Here is a 22,502-nt window from a genome sequence, read left to right as displayed (position 1 = left end):
CAGTGTCTTTCAGAATGATTTCAATATAGTGGTATTGCCTTGGTGGTATGTTCAGATGAATTTCAGGCATATCTCAGAAAGACACTGTTATTGAAGAATTACCTCTGGGGAGCTGAGGAGCTCAAAATAGTACATGAAAAACTAGAAAACATTGGTCCATTCCAATTGTGTTTGTTTTATTCAACATACCTTCAATTAATTCAGTAGAATATGATTCAGAGATGCTTAGAGAAACAGATAAGAAGAATAACTATGGAAAATTGTCCTCTGTTTCTATTCAGAAATATAGATTAAAAGCAATAATTTGGATAATAATAGAAAAACAAAGAATTGTAGACATAAAACATAAAGCACATCTATTGAGACCTTTAGTGCATTTCTGTATCGCAGAAGATTTGTTCCCTACAGAACACTGTCTTAAGGTCTAGCCAGTTTAGATATAAAATTATTTTCATGAAAATTTCAATTGCTATTTCTTTAGATATATTATTTTTCAACTTACCCAATTTGGCATTCACAAAGTTGTTAAAAGCTTTATGCTTATCTCTGCTTTGTCTCATTATAACATCTAACAGTACTTTGTGCCAGATCCCATTCAAGCAAACAGCAGAGAATTAGTCCACGTCCAGAATACTTACTTACCATACCATGCGTATTTTTCTCCAGCACTCTCTCCATCAAATGAAACTTTTTTTGAATACTACAGCTCCGTGTCCACAATTATATGGTGCAGATAGTTAGGGAACGGCGGCCGGAAGATATCGTGCTGTACGGAAAGATAGGGCCCTTAATAGCCAATAGTGTTTAGTCTATGATGTAAGCAGGCGGATGTGACGTTGTAAACCTTAGCTATATAACACCTTGTTATCCATCAATAAACGCCATTTGCAGCATCCCCATATTGGTGTCTGTGCTCTTTGGCCCAGGTGCGGGTTGGACGTGCCTGGCCGCCTCGGCGGACGGAGTCGATTGCCGTTGTCAGGCAACAAGTGGTGACCCTGACGTGATACTCCGAGGCGGCGGACCGCTGGCGGTCGAGGGATCCGGATCATGGAAGGGATAGTCAAGGTCGTACTATCTGGTGCTCGGGAATGGGGGATTTCTATGAAATCGAATGCAGTTAAGAGCTGCATTGAGCGGCTCCTTGAAGAAGGGGCGGTTAACAGTGCCGGGAAGTTTTATTCCCTCAGCACTGGCAGAGATGTACCACCGTGTTAACGGAATATGGTATGTCTAAAGGGAGTGTGAAAGATCTAAAGACATGGGGAGTGATACGGCAGGTCCTCCAGAGAGCAAGGGAGAAGAGGGAGACTTGGAGGGCAGCACGGGAGGCGCTCGGGAAGAGCGAAGCAGTGGGAGTGCAGACGGAGGCTGATGAACAGACCCTCTGCAAGCTTTCGATCTGGTGCAGAGAGAATGGGTTCAAAGCCGAGCCCCACCTAGTATTCAAACCCGATGTGAAAGCCAAAAGCAAAGTGGCCATCGGAGCCACGGCAGCCTTTGCAAGCACTTCAGGACCGGGACCGCCACGCCACTGAAAATGGCTGGAGATCCATCGCTAACCCCCCCGCCCGTGCCTGCCTCTGTGCCTGCACCTGCGGCGCCTGCACCGTCTGTGCCCCCGCTTCCGCTTGTTAGATCGCCTTGAAAAAAGGAGAAAGGGGGGCTGGGGAAGAGAAGGCGAATGAGATCAAGGAAATTTATGTTGCTGAGGGCTTGATGAAAGCCAGGAGGGAGGTGCAGGGGAATTTGATCTGTCTTTAAAAGTGGGGGTTGAAGAACTGTAATGCTTTAAGTGAGGACAGAAACCGTTATTAGGGCTATTGTTTCTATTTGCTATGTTCATCTCTATTATGTGTTGTATCCTTTGTATATTGATGCCGACACGAGGTATGGTTGAAAGGTGGAAATTTGTATGATCTGTAGAGTCATAAAATTGTTGTACAAAATAGAATCCAAGACCCTGAGAAAGAAGATGTTTGCCTGCCCAGGCTGAGCGATAAGGAGTGCGGAGGCGGCTGCCCAGCCAGGCTCAGAGCCGACCTCCTCCAAAAGCAGCTGAAGGCGGCTGCTCGACCGGGCTTGTAGCCAACTTAACTGCAAACATCCTCTGAACTAGTTTGAAGGTCAAACACCCGAGAGGGAGGGAGATGAGAAAGGCAGGACCCTCAGACTGACGACTGGGACAATTTACTGGCATGCGCACTTGCGCACCCAGGAGGGAAGGCTATGTGACTGAAGGCGGAGTTTGTCCGCCCCCGGTCTGCCTGCTGGCACGTACTGGCCCTACGTGGCAGGATGCACCGGGCATAAACAGACAGAGCAGAGAGAAAGGAGGGGTGAGACTCCTAACACTGAGACCCACGTTGTCTCTGCAGGGACGCCCGCCGAGTTAGGAGCCTGTCAGCAACCCTCTAATCTGCCAACTTGAGAGAATGTTCAGTCTCAGTGTCCTGCCGACAACCAGTGGAACTCACTAGTGGAGTGCACAGCTACGTGAGGTCGTGCCACTGGATGGAAATTGTGTTTGTGCTGTTTGTATCTGTGGTCTTTAGATCTTTATTGTGTAATATATATCAGCAGAGAGGGCTGAATAAGCACAAAGTCCAGAATTTGAAAACGGGAAAGCCACGAATAACTCAGACTACGGCGTCCCCCCCCACCTCCCCCGCCCACCCCCCCCCCCCACCGATGGAGGACTGGAAGCCGTACTCTGACTTATATCCTTGGACAGAGCTTAGGGGAATACTTGCTAATTGATTTAAAAGATCGTTTTTTCACCATACTATTACATCCTGAGGACCATGACATAGTGGAACGTATGAACCAAATGCTGAAATGCCAGCTATATAAAAAAAAAAGAGAGAGAATTGGGAATTATGCCTGCAGAAAAATTGGCAAGAGCAGTATATGTTTTAAAATTTTGAGATTGCCCCAGGATAGCCTAGTCCCTCTGATGGTCAAACACAGGGCTGGGCTAAAGGGAGCCCTGACAGAAGTAAAGTCGGGTCCGTGTAAGGTGATGCTGAGAGACTGGAACACGGGAAACTGGATGGGACCTTTGGACTTGATAACCTGGGGGAAAGGGTATGGTTGTGTCATTACAGATACTGGAACCAGATGGGTGCCAGCGAAACGGGTGAGACCTTGGCTGGAAGCAAACTCGGATACATCAAACGTAGCAGGCAGGCAGCTGGTACCCTAGCTGTGGAAAGTGTGAGCCTGCAGAAGAACAACATGGGAGGAAGAAGTGTTACTGTCATTATTAGCTGTATATTGTGGCTTTTAGGAGGTAATATTACTTTTAACGCTATTATAGAAGCTGATGCTATTTTTAACACTAATGGATATGTTATGCTTCTTAGGCATATTGTTAATTATACCCAAATTAAGAGTTGTTGGTTTTGTGGGACAGCAGATCAATTGATGCACTGGTGTTAGGTATTCCTCAAAGCGACTGGACAGACCTGGACAGACCTGAATCCATATAGCCTACTCAATACATCATATCAGTGCACACAGGAGAATGTCGCAATGGAAGGAATGCTCTGAACTCCCGATGCACCTCATGGTCATCTCCAACCCAATTTCGGTGTTTGCCCTCATCATGCAGTGGCAAAAGAAAAAAGGGGGAGAAGACTACCTTGCAGTTTTAGAATGGATTTTCTCCTCAGTTCAACTGCGCAAGAGCGTGACCCCTCGGTTGGAAGCGGTGGCTCACATGGTCTGCCGTGGGAGAACTCGGGTGCTGGCAGTCTCGGAGGGTGAGCCAGCGGCGATCCACCTTCCCCTGCAGGCGGCGGATCTGGAATGGGCCCTGTGGCACTCCACTGCGCTGCAGTTAGCGCTCTTGGAGTTCCCTGGGGAGGTGACTTCGGAAAGGCCTGCAGGAAAGCTTGGCCACTTCCTCACCAGCTATTCGTGGGTAGGAAGACCAAAGTGTGTAGAAAGACCTCCGTGCGATGGCCTCACGGTATTCACGGATACAGAGAAAACCTCCAGAAGGGGGGCCATCACCTGGAAGGAGAAGGACCTATGGAAAGCCCACACCCTACAAGCGGTGGAAGGTGACTCGTTGCAGACTTTAGAATTGGCGGCTGTCGCATGGGCGCTGATGCACTGGAAGGACACCCCGTTGAATATTTTTTCAGACTCCCTGTATGTCGTCAGAGTAGTACAGCGAATTGAGGATGCTCTTTTGAAAGAAACTCGTAACCAGTGATTGTTCCAGCTGTTTCTACAAATCAAAAGAGCTGTGAGGTGGCGTTTGACGGCATTCTGTGTCATCCATGTCCGGAGTCATCAATGGACACTAGGTTTGGGAGAGGGTAACAATCGGGCTGACCAGTTAGTGAGCTTGGTGCGTGAGCATGGGCCACTGAATCATTTTGAAATCGCCCGAATTGCTCATGAACAGTTCCATGCTAATGCCAAAGGCCTGACCTGGATGTATGATATAACTGTATCCGATGCCTGTGGAATTGTGCAGGCCTGTCCCCAGTGTATTCATCATGGGCCAGGTCTGGGCATTGGTGTGAACCCCGGGGGCCTGAAGGCATTAGAGATGTGGCAAATGGACATCACAGATGTACCTGAATTTGGACGCCTCAAGTATGTCCACGTGTCCATAGACACCTACTCTAAGTTTGTGTGGGCCACAGCGCAGACCGGCGAAAGGGCCCTACATGTCTGCAGGCATCTAACCACATCTTTTGCAGTCATAGGCTCGCCCGAGCACATCAAGACGGATAACGGTCCGGCCTATGTCAGTGAGTCTGTCCGATGCTTTCTGATGCTTAACCTGATAGCCTTCTATGATGAAATGACCGGTCAGGTGAGGGAGGACCGAGTGAGGGGCCGAGAACCAATCGGAGCGACCGTTTGAAAAAAACGCGCCTCCGTGAGTAGTAGGCGGGGCGAACCAAGGAGGGGGGAAAGTAGGCGGGGCTGGAGCCCAACTAAAAAGTACCGGAGCCCGGAAGTGACCAGTCAGTCGAGTTCCAGCTCCAGCTCCGGCTCAGACACTAGTGAGGATGAGTGGCCCACAACTGATTCAAATTTAAGGAAGGAGAAAAAGAAGGTAAACAGAACTAAGAGCCAAAGAACTAAGAGCCAAAATATTCCCATTCGAATTAAAGAAAAACCGCAAAAGGAAGAAACCCTCTCACAGACTGGAAGGAAATAAAGATCGCATGTACCGAGTGGGCCCCATCGACCGCGCTAGCGTTCCCAGTCCAGGTGACGGAGGCGGGACAGAGGGTCTACTCGCCGATAAAATCTAAGGATGTGCAAACGATTGTTAAGGCAATTGCGGATAAAGGGATTAATTCTGCCATGGTCTCAACCCTCATAGATGGTATCTTCGGGAGGGACGATATGCTCCCATTTGATATAAAGCAAACTTGTAGGCTAATCTTTGATGGAGCAGGGATGATCGTTTTCAGACAAGAATGGGAAGACAACTGTACAAAGTGTTTAGCCCAAGTAACTGGGGCAGATCATCCATTACACGGCTCCAGCCTGCAGCGGTTAATGGGTACAGATCCAACAATGATCACCCGCCAGGCGCAGGCCCATGGCCTGCGGGCCCATGAAGTTATAGCAACTACTCGTGCGGCCAGAGAAGCTATTCGCACAGCCTGTAGAGTCGTTGCCAGACCATCACCATGGTCCTCAATAAAGCAAAGTGAAAGTGAGAGCTTTACACAATTTGTAGATCGTCTCCAAGCAGCGGTCAGCTCTTCGGCCCTGCCTGCGGAGGCAAAAGGCCCGGTCGTAGCGGAATGTTTACGCCAACAATGCAATTCCGCAACCAAAGAAATCCTGCGATTATTGCCGGTAGGGGCAAGTATCGCAGACATGGTTAAGCATGTTGCAAAGGAAGAGCATCTGACCCCAATTCAGGCGGCTGTTCATGCCACAATAGCCAACGTAATGGCTTGTTCTAAATGTGGCCAGGTAGGCCATGTTGCAGCAAACTGCCCTTGGCTGGGGGACTCGCTGGCAGCGCTCCCCCCATGCCAAGATCGACCCAAAGGTCACTGTCAGGAAAGATGGCAGAGTCAAGTGGTGCCCGCTTAAGTCTATTAAACCAGACCTTCAAGATAAAACTAATGAAAATTGTGAGTTTCTGTTCACAGGACCGGATCATCAGACGCCCCGGTGATAGGCGTCCCGCCCGAGCCTGTGAGTTCCACACCGACCGAATCCAGAAAACAACAAAACAGCCTCCGCAAGAGGGGGCTGCGATGCCTTTGCGTTATCTTAATTTTGCAGCTTGTCACTATAGGACAGGTAGAATCACATCAGCCCTTTAAATGGGTACTTGAACAGATGGAACAATCTCGAGCAATTAGTACAAAAGTAACTACAGGGTCACCAATCTTCAATGCCATGCCTTGCCAACCAGCACCCGTTGAAGCCTGTTCCAAAACGCAGCTGGTACGAAAATTGGTTCACCGGTTCACTGTGGTTAACCACCCTGATATCCACCTTGATAGGGCCGATAGCAATGATCATGATGACACTGATCTTTGGACCCTGTATATTGAATAAGCTCATGCTGTTTGTCAAGAGTCGGCTAGAGAAGGTTAACATCATGTTAGTGGAACGTCGACAACGGCTTTAAGAATATATCCACTCAGTATTATTCCCAAGTTATCCCAAGGTACACCCTATTCCTACACCCCGGTATTATCTGTCATCCCCTACCTTCTACACTTTGTGCCTTATGTTTTTATGTCAAGTTTATGATACATAATCTTAAGATTGTTATAAACTATAAGCATAGAATAATATAATACTAAGAATAAGTTAGAGTAATATAATAATAAGAGTAAGTAAGTAGAATGAGATAAGAATAAGTAAGAATAAGATAGTTATATTTTAGCTAGTTTTGTTATGCATAGGGAGGGGGGAGATGGTGCAGATAGTTAGGGAACGGCGGCTGGAAGATATCGTGCTGTACGGAAAGATAGGGCCCTTAATAGCCAATAGTGTTTAGTCTATGATGTAAGCAGGCGGATGTGACGTTGTAAACCTTAGCTATATAACACCTTGTTATCCATCAATAAACGCCATTTGCAGCATCCCCATATTGGTGTCTGTGCTCTTTGGCCCAGGTGCGGGTTGGACGTGCCTGGCCGCCTCGGCGGACGGAATCGTTTGCCATTGTCAGGCAACAATTATATTTCTAGGAAAAAAAATCAGCTTCCTGCAAGGATGAAGAATTCGAACATTCTTCATTACGTGGATATTCAGTAGGAAAGAGAAACCACAGATTCCTACCTGAAGCTTGTAAATGTTTAGGTAAAGTTAATCTCCTCAGCACTCTGTTATATATGCTGAAAACCCAGAAAACAAGCATTGACACATGCAACTGACTTGTGACATAAAATAAATTTACCAGGGTATTTTTGATGAGGGGGATTTTGCTGAGTGGGAGAATATAACATGCTGTAACATTGATTTTTTTTGGAAAATAAGGGCACTTACCAACATTTCTCTGCAATTCAACATCCATAAATGATTTGTGTGTGCTTAGGCATATGGGGGCTGATACTGGAAACAGCCATGAAGGACACACAGCAAACAATTTGAAGCTGGTTTTCAACCAGAGCTGAAAACCAGAAGGTGTGTATATGTGTATGGAAAGTTGCACCATCCACTCTTCACTGCTGCTATTGTACATAATTCCTAGAATAAAATGCATATGTTGCAATCATGTCTGCAATTTTAGTACAGAGAAGCCTGTAGCAGCGTACATAACACAGCTAAATGACTAACTGGTCCTATATGACAGTTACATGACATTAAAACATTAAAAAGAAAAATACTTAATTTATTCACTCCCAAAGAAAAGAAAATGATCTGCTTGTTCTTAGTTGGTTTTGTTCTTCTATTGCTCTTTTTAAAACTGATACAGACTTTTTTTTTTATCTCTAGCTGTAGCTGCAAGTGGAAGATTAGTCACAGATGGACAAAGTGGAAGCAAGTGCAAGGAAATCTGAACATTAGCAAATGAAGAATACAATATGCAAAGAAGAGAATATGATTTAAAGATTTTAGTGAAGAATTTCATACAGTGGCTCATAAAATTTGACCTCAAAAATAGTTCAGATCATTTGGGAAGAACATGAAGAGAAAATTGACAGAAGATCATTTAAACACAGCTATGATATATGGTAGTATGCTGAGTTGTGAGAAGGTGGCATCTGACATATTAGAAGGGTTAGCATTAGATTTCTTTTAATATAATAACTGGATTAATTGCCTGATATAAATGTACAGATCACTAGCAAAGATGAACCGGAAACATGAACATTTTGTCAAGTTAAGAAACCATATTAGTGGGCTGCAAAATGGGACAACAAGGTCCATGTTTCTTTTTGGATATGTAGTCTGCCACCTTTGTATCTTCTACTATTTCTTGTCTTGTACCTTTGCACAGGGAAGAGCATGCAATCTTTCTGCTCATCCTGGATAGGAAGTGGGGTGGGATTTGCAAAGGTAAGGGCTGCTAAGACATTTGTTTGTGTGTATAATCCTGAAACTACTATGGACAGACAAGGTGCTCTATAGGGATGGTGTAATTATTTCCTCCTCAGCCCTCATCTAAGCTGCAAGACTCACATACACAAGATTTGGCTTTGCTTAGACATGCTAAGGTTCAAAGTTGCAGGTGCTGCTGAAGACCTGTTCTCTCTTCCTACCTCTGGGAATATGGGGTGTCATCTATTCCCAAAAATCTCTGTGGATGCTCTGAACTTCACCAGACCATGCATGGGGTTCCCTTAAAGACTCCTTGTGCTTTTGCTGGCTTCCTCCAGCAAGTGTGTGCAAATAATACTGACGTAATGACCATTGTGGAGCCCTCCCAGTAGCTGAAGGATACTATCCAAAGAAAGTAAAGCAAGGGACTTAGCTGTTGCAACCATTTGTCAATACACATAACTTCCTATTTATTTTCCTTCTGAGGTTATTCTGTTTTTCAAGACATGGATTTTGAGATCATTTATCACAATGTCATCAATGAAAACTACCTTCTTCTTTGTAATGTTGAACTCTTGTCTCAGGAACTGACCATGAAATTCTATTTAAAAATAAGCATCTGTCTAATAAAATGTTAATGTCATGAGATTACATGTCAAAAAGGAGCAGCTACTGTTTCCTTGTTTCCTTCATGAGTTACCCAAGAAGAATTTCCCACTGCTGGAAAGTGATAATTTCTGGAAGTTTAAAAATATCCCTATGACTGCATTTGTCTGAAAGCACTGATTAGCCATTACGACAGATTTTCTAATTCCTCTAGGACTGAGACAGTTTAATTGTGGCTGCATGGAGCTGTGATGCATCATGGAAAGAAAAAAAAAAAAGGAAAAAAAAAAAAAAGACCTCTTACCAGAACCATCAGAGGCACTCAAAGGATGACTGAACACAGAAAAGTATATATGGCCAGGTGATTTGAAGACATAGTTTTGTTATTTCATGATAATTAGTGTCACTTGAATGGAAGCTCATCTTTAAAATATTGATTTACTCAGTGATGTTCATCTTCAACAGTACCCTTAGGGACAGTTGTGAATAATAACAAAGGAAGAAGAGGTTTGAACTAGATGGATATACAGACAGACAGGTGATTTACATGCATGTGTAATATATGGGTCAAATACCACTGAATAAAGGAACTACTAAGAAAGACTCTGAGTCAACCTGGTATTGTATGATTGGCATCTGTTCCGGATGGGCTCGGGATTTGGCAATAATCAGTCAGAACGAGGTGACTACATCGAGCATTTATTCAGGTGAAAGCACATAAAAGAAGCAAAGTATGGATAACTACTCACGAGGTGATACCTGCCGATCTGGGCCTGAACATCCTCTCGAGCTGGCAGATCAGAGAGAGAGAGTTGCTGGCCGGCTCCCGCAGAGACAGCGTAGGCCTCAAAGTCAGGAGTTTCTTCTCTCCCCCGCCTTGCGCTCTCTCCGCACTGTCCTCTCTATGCCCAGTGCATCCAGGCACATAGGGTCAGCATGACCCAGGAGGCAGGCCGGAGGGACAGACAAACTCCGCCTCTAGTTGCACAACTCTCCCCCGGAGTGCGCAGGCACGCATGCCAGTCAGGGATCCCAGCCCTCAATTCGAGGGTCCTGCCTTCCTCCTCTTCTTCCTCATTTCCGGGTGTTTGACCTCCAAAGCTAGTTTGGAGGACGTCTGCGGTTAAGTTGGCTACAAGCCCAGTCGAGCGGACGCCTTCAACAGGTTTCCGGGGCAAGGTGCTGCCTGTGAACCGGGCTGAGCAGCTGCATCCCTGCTCTTATCGCTCAGCCTAGGGAGGCAAACATCTTCTTTCCCAAGGTCTGGCCTCTTCTTCTCACAGGAGATTTTTTATGACTCTACAGATCACAGAAATTTCCAACTCCAATACAGCATCAAAAGCTGGTCTCCTTACACTGCAGTGTAGCAATAATTATGCTAGTTTTGGGATTGTTACCTTTTTGATTCAATGTTCATTATGTAACCTTTTCTTTTTTAATCTAACAGTAAGTATTTTTATATCCTTTTTACTAACAATTAGAAAGAGATCCATGTGCCCAAGGATGGTTTTATTGCAGTACACTTATTTCTCATTGTCTAAGGAGATGTCAGCACTGTTCTTAAACTTTTTTGCCCACACATTCAAGTTAGAAAATATAATCATGGCCAGCAGCCTTTTCATTCTCATGCTGCAAAAGGATAATACCATAGCTTTCCACCTTAACCTCTCCTGACCCTCTAAACTACTAATAAAAAGTGTGCAATGAAAATAGTTTTAAACAAACTATTGAGCAAACAACAAGAAGATGGTCAATTCCTGGCAGCCGTAGGGGCCTAAAGCTATCTGAGGATTGCCCTACTTCTCCTTGTGTATTAAGCAGGCAAGTGTAAGGATGCAGCCTGCCCTCCCAACCAGGTCCTCTGCATGTGCAGGATGTGATACATCTTCTGGTCCCCTGTACTGTTATGATAATGCCAGCATTTACCAACATGTATGAGAGCTGTTAAATATCTAGATTTTTGGTTCAGCCTTCTTTGTGGCTAAGGCTTTGTGGCTAGGCATTAATGAAGAATATACAAATCTTGCAGCATTTTACTCATTCATACAAGCATTGCACTAGTTTTGCAAAATTCAGTAGTTTCAAGACCTCATCCAAGTGAACCTTTTTAAGTAAAACCCACAAGATTTTTCTGCTCTTTCAATCCTCCCCATAACTGATAAAATGATACCATGCTATGATGAACTCCTGAAGAAAATAAAAGCCTTCCTGCTAATCTTTCTTAGTAGTATGTTACCCTCTGTCTGTCAATATTTTACAGACACTGATCTGTAGTGGACAAGAAGTTCAGCAGGGATAGCTAGTGCTGAAGTTTTTATAAATGGATTTACTGACCCATTACGAAGTCGTTTTCAGCTGAAATAGCAGTATACTGGGACTAACTCTGTGACTTTCTCTTGTGCCAAAGCAAAACTCAGCAAGGGCTGATCGGATGTATCCTATTTGCAAGCTTGACTAAAAGTGAAAATGTGCAAACAATCCTCCTGTTCAAACACACACTATCAGTGTCGCCATCCAAAGCTGAGAAGTGCAGGCTCATGTGGGAGGGTGGAGGTCACCAAAGCAATCCCTGCAGTGCTGGCACAGGTAGTCTGCCACCCAGGCTAGAGCAGCAGCAATCGTAATTATCCCAGAAGGGAATTGAGTTAAGGTCTCAGAGGCGGCAGTAGCTGAGATTTTAAGAGTAAACACTTTAAAAGTCCGTAAACAAAACTATGTGGAGACTATATGCTGACAACAGAGTGATATTGTGCATACAGTTTGGAGTGTGTCTTAAGAGGGGAGCAGTCTTTATTTTTATATATTAGATCTATGTAAAAAGAGTTTCTCAATAAAAAGCTTATTAAGTTTTTTACCAAATCAAAGTAAATAAGATTTGTACTTGCAAATTGAAACTGATTTATGCACATAGGACTTTTTTTTTTTAATCTCCCAGACACCTAGGCCAAATACAAACTGACATACTTTGTACTTCATCCAGCATGCAGGAAAAAGTACTTAAAGAAAGATGGCCCCTTTGTTCATTGGAAATAAAGTATGTGAAAAAAAAAAAACCCAAACACTTTTATATCCCTTTTTATATCCCCGTGTGTAAACTAAGGACATAAATGAAGCATAGATTCCAATATTTTATTAACTATGAATCCAAGTGCATCCCATATCATTACTGCTGTTCAAAATCACAGTGTTTTGAAATTCCAACATCCTCCTTACCCCTTTTATTTGTATTTTTTTCTCTGCATCTAGTTGTCTCCAGTTATAAACCTTTTACTCATCTTCCAAATAGATTTTGAAGTCATAATCTATTCATATGAAAAGATATCGTACTGACAACAGAAAGGAGCTTGAAATATATCCCTTCTAATAGTCTCTGTCAATTTATGCTGCATTATTTCTTTGTCAAAGAGTAAATCATGCATAGTATGTCCTCTGATCTGTTTCTCTTTAGAGACTGGAGAGTATAAAGAGGAGTGAACTCTAATACCAGGAAGAGTTCAAGATAAACATATTTAGCAATTATCATCAGACTTGATTAGTAAAGATGAACCAGAACTAATCAATTTTTCAAAGGAGAAATGCAATCTCATTAAAACAAACAAGCAAAAAACCCAGACAAATCCTTCCACGGTTATTTCTTCTGCCAGCGTTCAGATGTGCTTGTCACAAAATGTAAGTTATAAAAATGTTTTCTGGTTCGTATCAGTATAACATGAGAGTAATGCAACTGAAGTCTGTTCAATTTACTCTGGTGTAAAATCAGTTCAAGTAAAGAGAATATCAAGATCAATTCTTTTAAAACAATAGAAGAGATCCCATTTTCACTCATCTAGTGAAGCTGCTCGGCAATGCTACCACGCATCCACACGAGGTACCTCCAGAACTAGTGCCCCACAACACCCACAGTAACTCACAGTGTCATATCTCTGCCAGATTGACAGAAGTTTCTACAGCTGATTATTTTAAAACTCTAAATGCAGCTGAAAACTGTGCACCCCATTGGCAGCTGGTGTATATCAGGATTCTGCATTATGCATGAAGGTCACTGCTTTGTGCCTGTTCTAAAGAAACCTGCTGTACTTGGGGGTGGCTTGTCATGGGGGTCAGTCTGACATCAGGCTGACCACTTGTCTCCCAGAGTCTGCTGTTTTGAAGACCACACTAACCTGAAGCACACAAAAAGGCAAAGGTGAAGGCAAAGGTGATTAATCTGGATGATAATATAGGCATTTTTTAATGGAGGACTTATAAAGAATAATCGTATATTTTGCAGGTGCTAACCTTGAGCTGCTCAGCTTTTATATGCTGAGTTAAACACTTTTTCTTTGTTCTCATCATGCATATGCATATTTATTTGGCCTATATTGAGTATATAGAGTGTGCTGCAGCTATTCATTTCAAAATTAAAAGTTCTAAGAATTGGAAAAAGTCTGAATTTGGAAATTCTGTTCAGAACAGAGTATATTGGCCACAGTGAGCAATTAATCCTCAGAGATTCAGGGACTTGTGATGGATATGCTCCTTCCCCAGCTCATCCTGACTTCTCACACATAGCCCTGTTTAGGTGTTAACTACCACATTATCTGATCCTGGTAGTTGCCTCCCTGATTTCTTCCCCCACCCAGACATTAGCCATCAATAACAGTCCTAATGGCCCTATCCTGATGGGGAGATGAGGCTAACTGTGAGTACACCAGCCAACAGTCATTTCTGAATTGAAAGAATGACTATCAGTCAATCATCTTATCCTATAAATACTAGGAGAGCCCAAGAATCCTCCTTGCATCACAGTGGGCTGCATGCCAGGGTGGTAAGTGATTATAGCGTGACTTTCTCTTTTTGAATTTGTAGACTTTACTTTGTAACTGTGCACAAATTCCCTAGACATAAACTGTTGACCAGGTCTGGGACTAGGACTGGATCCAGCCGCACTCAGACTCCTCTCAGAAGGAGTTTGGAAAGCAAGGGGGTGCAATCTGAACCTCATGACCCAGCGGGAGGGTGTCCTTGGTAATTCTGTGTGTATCTTGAACCTCCATGCAGTAACTAATAAGTGACCTTGCCATAGAATCTTGTGAAACCATTGTCATTACCAATAAAAACTATTCCTATTTCTTTCCCGTGAGTGAACTCACTCCCACCACCACTCGTTCTGTGACAGGACTCAGAGGCAAAGTGGGAGCTGATGCCACCTTCCAACAAGACTCTACAGACGTGGCTTATCTGAGCCTAAAAAAAGATCCAGGAGTGTTACTGATATTAGAGCTCAATTACTGATATACAGCCAAGGAAGTATAGTTGAAACTTCTCCTTTTCTCACTGTTGAGATGCAAACACAAGGAGCTGTGTAAGATCTGTCAGGACTCAAGGGCTGGCTGGTCCTGTTGACATTTCTCCTGTGAACTTCAAGGGAGGATCCGGATTTGTAAATACTTAGGATGAAAAAGGAGGATATATTCTTCGGTGTTTTCCCCTAGCACTGCCCAGAATATACATTCTCTGGTTTAGGATCATATTACATTAGCCAGATAAACTCTAATGAGAGTTTTCTAGCTTAACTCTGAAATCTGGTCTCATTCACAAATCAAAAGACTGACGTACTTTTTTTTTTTTTTTTTTTTTCATGAGATGATCTGGGCTGCAAGTTTCAGTACATTCGACCGATTCATTGTGACATTAGAATACAGCCAATAGGATAATCAATTTATACAGAAGGATCAAAATAAGAGAAAAAACACACTCTGAGTTAACTAACGAACTGTGTACCAACGGGGATTTTTTCACAGGGCAGTAGAAGACAATTTCACAATGAATCATGACAGCTATCACAGAAGAACTTAATATTATACATGAAATTTCTAGTAGCATTGAACCTTTGCCTGAAAACCCAAAAAGTAATATGCCCCCCCCATCTGAAAACATTTTGGCAGTTGTACTAGAACAATATTGGCATATTTCATTCTCCTTCAACTTTAAACATGCTCACTTATATGAAGAGGTTCTTAAAGATCAAAGTGCTGACTCATATGACTGCTAACCATGGGCTTTTAGTATCAAAGGTATCTTTTATTTGTAGTATTTTTATATAAAATAATGACTGTCAGACAGCTGCTTACTCTGATACAATGAAGTTGATAGACCAGTGTTGAGCACTTCATAGTGGAAAATGTTTCAAATTACATTTTACACACGAGCATAGTGCATTTAATTAATTATCTGACTTTGTGGTCTAGTTTGTGGAGGGGTATCTATACTGCAGACATGAATCTGAATAGAATGTAACCCACTGAGAAAAACAAACTAACCACAAATGGATTTTTTTGCAGACCAAAGAAATGCTTGTGATAGAAGTTAGAAAAAACATTGCTAAATGTTTAAAAATACCTAAATGATTTTAGTTAAAAAGTGCAATATTTTATACCATGGAGGAATTTACTGGGACATGTTTACCAAGCCATTGCTGTTAACCACTCTGTGTTTACAGGTGTAAATGGTACATGCCATTCAGTCAGCTCAACAGTTGCAATGTGACCAGGCAAATTTTTCTTCATCACATCACACCTAGCTTCTGGGCTGCCCTGGTTTGCAAAGCTCATTTGAGACTCCTGGAAATATCTGAGGAATGTGACTATTAAAAGTGTTCTTAGTGAAAAACCATTTGTTAATACAGGGTCTCCTTCCCACAGTGAAACAACACTTTCTATTACAGCATAGAAACTGGAAAGGTAGACCAGCCAGTGTGAGTGGTGAGTGATGTGCTATATATGTATGTCTTGTAAATATTGTGTTCAAATTCCTCTAGAATCCCAAAGCTTTGGCACTGTTCTGGATGGGCTCGGGATTCGGGAATAAACAAACTGCCTCTAATTGGTGCAGGATTAACTTTTCCAGTAATAAGAACTATTTAAAACATTCTGCTGGTAATAAAAATTGTGCTAAGTCACAGCAGACTTAGTGACTTCACCAGTTTGAGGCATGAATGTAAAAGTCTCTATTGTCTTCCATTATCCTGAATAGCACAAACCATTTCTATGACCAGTTGTTCCGGATGGGCTCAGGATTCGGCAATAATCACGCCAGAACGAGGTGACTACATCGAGCATTTATTCAGGTGAAAGCACATAAAAAAAAAGCAAAGTATGGATAACTACTCATGAGGTGATACCTGCCGGTGGGATAATGGACCCGAACATCCTCTTGAGCTGGCAGATGAGAGCGAGAGAATTGCTGGCCGGCTCCCACGGAGACAGCATAGGCCTCAGAGTGTGGAGTTTCTCCTTCCCCCCGGCTCTCTCCTCGCTGTCCTCTCTATGCCCGGTGCATCCTGGCACGTAGGGTCAGTAAGACCCAGGAGGCAGGCCGAGGGGCGGACAAACTCCGCCTTCAGTTGCGCAACTCTCCCCTCCTGGGTGCGCATGCACGCATACCATTTGGGGGTCCCAGCCCTCAATTTGAGGGTCCTGCCTTCCTCCTCTTCTTCCTCATTTCTGGGTGTTTGGCCTCCAAAACTAGTTTGGAGGACGTCTGTGGTTAAGTTGGCTACAAGTCCGGCCGAGCGGCCGGCTTCAACAGGTTTCCAGGGGAAGGTGCTGCCTGTGAACCGGGCTGAGCAGCTGCATCCCTGCTCCTTATCGCTCAGCCTAGGCAGGCAAACATCTTCTTTCTCAAGGTCTGGCCTCTGCTTCTCACAGGAGATTTTTATGACTCTACAGATGATAGAAATTTCCATCTCCAGTACAGGCACCGGTCTGAAATGGTGTATTGTTTTATTTGTGAAGAAGAAAACCTTGTTACTGCTCATGGTCACCAGTTAGTCATGGAGTTTTTAGTAAAATACTTACTTACAAATTATTCAGGAATGGGAAAATGCAGATTTCAAACAAGAAACACTTTGGACTTTCAAGCAATGTTGTAATTTTCTGTGTGAAGAGAACCCCATTTTTGTGCTACCCTCTAAGTCTATAGAGTCAAACAAACCAGAAATACACATCCAGAGACAACACTCCTCTACCCCATATGAATCCCCACTTTTATTTTTTTTTAGCGTAAGAAAATTGTATTTGCATATATAGAGATGAACAGCTAGATTAGGTGGATAAATTTATTTTCTCACTGCAGTACTTAACATTTTCTATCAGTTGTGGTAAATAATATCCTTGGTATAAATAAAGGAGAAACTATTCTATCAGTATATTTTCACATCAGTTTAATCCCATTATATTTGCTTATATATTTAAAGCTCACGAGTTTTTAGTCAAAAATGACTAAAGAACTTTTGACATACCTATCATATAGAATGTAGAACGTAAAGCACCATATATCCTTGAAATGCTAGTTCTAAAATGTTAAGAAAATTAGAAAAACTATATAAAATAACATTATACAGTATACAGATCTAGTTCCCTAGCTATTGTAAACCAACTTAGCTACAAACTGGATATATATGCAGTCCATAGTTTGTATGCTCCTTGATATGGAAACTTCTGAGGCTTTAACCACCAGAAAAAAAATCTCACATGTTAGTGGTATTCTTGTTCAGCTACAGGTTTCCAGGGAGAGAAGATGAGCTCCTTCAGATGCTCAGAGACAGTCTCCTTGCAATGGGAGAATGGGACGGAGCTATCTCGGCAGCATACCCATTCCTCAGTGGCTCCGTCACAGTCACACTAGCTTACATGACATGATAGACACCATCATGCCAAGCAAGACCTTTACCTGTGAACTAGAGCAGGTGAGCAAAAGGCACACTACTGACTCTGTTACAAGGGCTTTCATCTCTGGCAGAAGAATAGCACCAAATGGGTGATGAAAGTATTATTTCTGTCGTGCTACTGCAGTTACTGACTCAGGAAATATCAAAGCAGGGCATCCCTTACTCTGCTAAGCAGTTGCTGAGCTGCATCGTACCAATGACTAAAGTGGCACTATTATTTGATGTGTGGTCACTCTCTGATGTAAGTGCTGAACCCACAACCTTGCTGCAGGAGTGGACATTGCCAAGATCGTAGGGGTGGACACTATGCTACAACAAATTACTGCTCTTCAGAAGTGCACCAGAAGATCTTTCATGTTGTTGATGTGCTAGTTGTGATTTTGCCATGCAGCTTTTGAAAAATTTCACAGTGATTGCACTTTTTGAGATGAAGGCTGTTCATCCTCTTAGGAAAGGAACAGAGGGATCAGCCTAAAAAAACAATGAATTTTGGAAAAACACCAAGGACAGCACACAACAAACAATATGGCTGATGAACATTAATTGCTCTTTGCCTAGTGTTCATAACTCTGTGTGCATAATCTTGTTCATCTGCCCTGCACAGCCCCTCTAACCTGAAACCACAATGCTCCTTATCTGATCTCACTTTCCTCATTCTAGTCTCATCAGTGTAGGATTTTCCTCTCTCCTTGGTACAGTTTTTACTCTTTTCTGTACTCAAAGCATAGGATTTTGTAAATCACACAGGATTGATCTCAATGGGAGGATTTCTGAAACACAACTTGAGTGTTCAGTTCCTAGATCAGAGCACTTTTCTACCTCAACTTAGAGCAGCTGGGAGCATAGACCTAGAGCTGCTTGTCCAGTTTATGTATCAGCAGTGCAGGGACAGGACACTCAAAATACTTCAGGAAAAAAAAGATACTCTTTGGGCATGTATGTATCTTAACTATGTGCAAATTTAGATGAGTTTGGGTAGTTTTCTGCTGGGCGTATCCTTGAGGTGACGGCTATTCCATGCTAAATTAAGACTAATACAGAAACCAGCATATGACATTTCAGTTTCAGGGTGTTTACAGCTCATGTAAAATTATATAAAACTGGATGCAGAAGTCTCACTAGAGTCAATGCTATCAGTTGTAAGAGACTGTTTTGGATAGTGTTTGTCTCGACATTGTTGCTATACCATTTAGGACTTCTTTACCTAGGCATCTCATCTATCAGCTCGAGGTGTCTTATCTCTATACACTTTATGCCTTGACATCCCGTCTCTGGAAGGACTGGGATATCTCCATACAATTTACGACTCCTTGGCCTTGGCATCCCATCTCCAGGAAGACTGGGATATCTTATCTCCATACAATTTACGACTTCTTGTCCTTGGCATCCTGCTTCTGGGTGGACTGTGGTATCAGCTCCAGGTGCTTTATCTCCATCAGCATGAGACTCAAACAATGCTCAGCAGTGTCTATGGAATGGTGTTGGCACTGGAGTGGGGTGAAGAAGAACACCAGAGCACACAGAAAGGGGGCAGACTCTTCAAGAATGGGAACATAAAAGGAGCACGTATTGCCCCCCTAGATGTGCGGAACATCACCTGCACCGAGGCACCTGTACCTGTGCTGAAGTGGAGCCAACAACACTTAGCTGGACTGGTGGTGGTGGTAACTATAATCTTGCTGCACCTCTCCTGATTGCTTGCTTTTCTATCTTTCTTTTTCCCTTCTTTTTCTCTCTGTCCTATTGCGATTACGAGAATAAAACTTACAAGGTCGTATGGCATTTGACCTCATTTGTGTCTTAATCTCACTCTTGGGATCGTATCAAAATCTCCCCCGACACTGGATCGGGACACCAGTCTTGTTTCTCATTTACATTAGAAGAAGAAAAAAAAAGTTGAAAAATTATTGGATGTGTATGGAAAAGCAGATTACTCTCATAGCAATACAATGCCCACTAATCCTGAGAACAGGACATCAAGCAGAACGAGGTATATTTTCTATATGTTAAATTCTAGCAACTCCAGTCTGTTTTGCAAGGAACTGAAGAAAACGGTGAGTGAAAGGTCAATACACTCAAACATTGTTCTTATCCACCTTGAAAGGCTGAATAGAATGAAACTCTTATGATCAGTAATGAGTCTGTTGAAGTGCACCGGATAATTCTATAAATATTTAAGAGGGCTTCAAGGATTGCTTTGGCATGGAAACTAGAATTACCCTTCTACTTCCTCTTTGCTCTATTCTCATATCTATTCAAGGCAAACTGGACAACAAGCATCCTGCAGAAAATGCACCTCTATACACCATATTCAAAATAAGCAATGCATGGCTCAATTACTTATTCAAAAGTTCTCTATCAATGCCTCCTCAAATGAAGCTATGAATGTGGTATATTAACATGAGTCATATGTAGATAAGGAATTTTCTCAAATCAAAAAGAGCAAAGGCAACACTACTCAAGGGAAAAATAAGCCAGATGTAAAAAGTGAGGAAAGCAGATTCTGACAAGACATTTCTGATAAAATTCAGGGTCTAATTCTAGAACCCTAATGTGAATTATGTTACATTTTTAAAGTCTGTAGTAACATCATAAGTATTATTTGGTGCTTTTGTAAGAATATGCTGAACATTTTTAAGAGATTTTTGATCTACGTGACATAGCCTCTATAGAGAGCATAGACATTTTATGCCAGTCTGAGTACTTAACTGTATTTATCGTGGTCAAGGGAAAATAATATATTTCTCTACAGCCCCTACTGACCTCCTGCCGAGTTCCAGAACATCAATATATTTCAGGATGTTGTTCATTTCAGAAGGCTTTTGATTTTCCAGTCTGATGCGAATGTTTAGTGACCTTTTATATCACCTTTTGAGGGCTGATTTACTTCATCTAGTCTTGTGGCCTTCAGAAATGTGTTAATTGACCTACTGTCTGATGTGCAGCCTTAGATAACTACTATGGATTAGCTTTTAAAATACCAAGAAAGCAGCATCAGAAACACTATCATGATGAACAGACTGTGCTGTGACAATTGTCATCATTGTCTATGCTCAGTGTGTATTTCAGTAGGTTATCCATGCTTCTCATATACTCTTTTTGTATGACTATTTCTCTATTGATACACACTATATCTATATTGACACACTTGGTATTTTTACTAACATACATCACCAAAATGTATTTTGCTACTGTCTTAGAAAGTTTATCTATGAAGCCAAGAAATGCTTTCATATTCTTATGTTCAGTAGCATTTAAATGTATATTTACAGCTGATACTGTTACATACCTCAAATGCTGATAGTTACATACAATTGAAAGATATTCTGCGATCAATGTAGTTGTAAAACTGTACAGCAAAAATGATACAAAAAATAGGTCTGTTATCTTTAATTAACACAATTTTATGAATCCTACTGTATATTCCCAATAAAGAAAATTTAAAAATATAAATATTCCAACTGCACAATTATCTTCAATTTTGCCATGATTTATAAGACTAACTGACCAGAACTTGTTATTTGGATCTAACACACAAAGATCAGAGACTATTTCATAATGATTTAGATATGCATGTTAATCTCAAGCTCGTTAGCAACAGGTATGGGAGGATGGTCCTTGATAAACTGTTGCTATTCTGAAGAGAATTATTCATTATTTTCTATCACTAGCTTCATTTAAGTTTCTGGGGAACTACACAATGAAGAATGAGAGGAAAATCATATGTCATTTTTGAGGAACAGTCCCAATGTTTCATAAAACAGTTGCAATTTATAATTAAAAGTCAGAAAGAGTCAAGATATTGTATATTATCACATATGTATGATTGAAATGCTAATATTCAGCCATCATTCACCAAAAGATAGCCTCTTTTTACGTGCACCATTATATTCCTCTTATTTTTAAGGCTCATAATAATATGTAATCCAAAATGATCACAAAGTAAATACTGTTACTTTTCTGTTTAAAGATAATACACTGGTATTGTTAAGACTACACGTTTGGCAGACAAGGTAAATGTCAGCAGTGCATCCTCCTGAATGTTTTTTATCTCTAAAAGATGACTTTTGGTGAAAGCTCACATTTTGAAATGCAGTAGAAACAAAGTCATCTATATTTACCAAGTTATGCTGGAACAGTGAGGAGTAAATCACTAAAGCTCTATCTCAAATAAATACACAAAATGTCAGCATTAAAACAAAAAATCATAACATTCTTAATTTAGAATGAATAGCTTTTCCCTAATTTTACCTTGTCTTCTTCTGAAATTAAAATCATATAGCTAAACTAGTTTCCTGTGTTTCAATAGCATCTCCATTCAAACATTTCTTGATCCCTTCCTGAGGGCTATAGCAGGACTGGTTTTAGAGGGAAGTAATAAGGGCAGTTTTGCAAGAACCTCAGAAAATTGGGTTGTATAGAGACTACAGAAATGTATAAGAAGCACTAGCTTCAGCTTTAAGTTCAATGCCAGCCACCTGCTGTGGGGCTGTGAGAAAGCACAGGCCCTGCTTGGCATCTTTGTTTCAAGTCTCCTAGTGGGTCTGCACTATGAACAGTATTTATCTTTCTTGAAATTATTTTCCCTATGCAGGAGGGGAGAACAGAGGATAGGGGTTGATATATATCCCTAAAAAAAATATTTAAAAAAATTTAAATCGTTGGTTTATATTTCTGGTGTTCATTCAAACAGCAG

The sequence above is a fragment of the Tinamus guttatus genome, unplaced genomic scaffold, assembly GCF_059628265.1.
Source record: "Tinamus guttatus ecotype Peru unplaced genomic scaffold, ASM5962826v1 Tinamus_guttatus_pri_ptg000158l, whole genome shotgun sequence".
Lineage (NCBI taxonomy): Eukaryota > Metazoa > Chordata > Aves > Tinamiformes > Tinamidae > Tinamus > Tinamus guttatus.
The sequence above is the reverse complement of the archived record's forward strand: the minus strand, read 5'-3'. Positions refer to the sequence as shown.